Source organism: Mycteria americana, chromosome 3, assembly GCF_035582795.1.
Source record: "Mycteria americana isolate JAX WOST 10 ecotype Jacksonville Zoo and Gardens chromosome 3, USCA_MyAme_1.0, whole genome shotgun sequence".
NCBI classification, from domain to species: Eukaryota; Metazoa; Chordata; class Aves; order Ciconiiformes; family Ciconiidae; genus Mycteria; species Mycteria americana.
In genome coordinates this window covers 94,008,472-94,010,480 of record NC_134367.1, presented here as the reverse complement: position 1 = coordinate 94,010,480, position 2,009 = coordinate 94,008,472, and positions in this window count along the sequence as shown.

Genomic DNA, 2,009 nt, shown 5'->3' with positions numbered 1-2,009 from the left:
AGCATGTTCTTCTCCTCCAGGCGCCAGGAGCAGCCAACCCCGCTTGCCATCAGCGGGTAGGGTTTGACGTGTTGCAACTGACAGTAGGGACCCACTGCCTCATCCATCCAGGAGACCTGGGTTCCCTCATGCCAAGATTTCACATCCAGCTCAGCGCAGGGGAGCAACACTGCCCTGCTGGTTTGAATCTTTTCAATTTGCTGAGTTGTAAACAGTTCCCAGCTCACGCAGAGACAATGCAGGTCTACCGAGGATAGGCTTGCTGTCTTTGTTACCTTGCACAGCCGCCTGTGAAACAGCCCATAGATCCTCACAAACCAAAAGCCAGTGGTGAATACACAAGGGAAGCAACTCCTTGGGTTCCTCACGCAGCAGCATCCATGCACGGCCCCACTCACCTTCTCACCTCACCGCTGCACTCCAGAAGATGTTACTGAACAAGACGACCCAGAGCCTGCTCAAGTACTCGTCCTCTGTCCTCCACTCTGCCCTCTGCAGAGGCTGTGACTGCAGATCCACTCGTTAAGCTGCCTAAGTCCGCCCTAAATAAAAGCCAGATCCTTTACCTTCACCAGAGCAGGACCAAGGCAGCCATGAACTCAGTGGTCTGTATTGACCCAGGTGAGTCGCCTCCCAGGCATCCGGGAACATCCTGTATGCTCCTTTCCAGCGTGGCCAGATGACTGACACGTGATACACTCACCTCATGGCTGATGAGAAAAGGACACCGCTTCCAAAGAGCTTTTCCTCCCAAAGACCCCAAAGCACATCACAAAAGGTGCAACGGTATCAAGATCCCTCACGAAGCGATGAGCAGTCAGAGCTGAACAGTTCTTTGTTCAACGTCGACCAGGATGATGAGGTCTTGCTGAGCCATCACTGGCAGCTGGTTACACACACGCTGCTCCAACTGCAAACACCAAGTCCATTACCAGTGAAGGGCAGGCTCAGAGCATTACTTTCATCTTGGATTGTAAGCTCCACCAGGATCGCATCTACTCGTGCCTGTACAGGGCCCAGCACGTGGGCCTTGCCTCTTGACAAGACACAGGCAGGGTTGGGACCATCATCACCATGCTCCTTGGCATCAGAGGCTGGGAAGGAACCCTGGAGTCCTGCCCCCTCGTTCCTGCCCATCAGACCACCCTCTTCTCACCGAGCGGGGAACTCGGGCAGAGCTCCACACAAGTATTTTGGTGCCTACCTCCCGTTCATTTCAACAGGCTTTAGGTACCTAGGTGCTTTTGGAGGCTCTGGGCCCAAATCCAAGAGTCCGACTGGCAGGTTGCTGGTGCCCTGCAGCCTCCAGAGGCAATGCTGGAGGCTCTGTTACACAATGGAAGAAAACCAGGATGCAAGGCAGAAGGAGAAGGCAAAGGAAATCAAGGTCAGAATTAAATTCTTTAATACAAAAAAAAGTTTGTTTCTCGTCGTCGTCGTCGGTTTTTTAAGATATATCTGTAATTTCTTTGTTTAAAAATAAATATGTACTAAGGAATATCTTGAAAAAATTCACTAGACACAATATGTAGTGTTAATATCTTTTTTCCCCGCAATTATTACAGATAAACAGTAGCACCAATAAATAAAATGATAACAAATATTAAAATTAAAAAGGAGAGAGATTCAAGATGTAGAATTTTCTATTTTTCCTGTTTCTTCTTTTTACATATATAAAAAAATCGTAGCGTCTATTTAATCCGAATCACACATATACATAAACATATATATATATATACAAACACATAGCCAAATATATATATAGTATGTAGATGTATATCTAACCCTTGTCTCAATAGGAATGTGTAGGGGTAGGTGTTAGAGAAATTAATTAAATAACTGCCCATAACATGCTACTGACTCTGCCAACAATTGGGGAGAGATGGGACGGGACAACAGGAAGGTTAAATTTATACACAACCAGTACAAATAAAAAAAAAAAAAAAAAAAGGAGGTACGGCTTATAAATAGTTGAAATTAAATATTAACAAAGAATACTGAAAAATCCC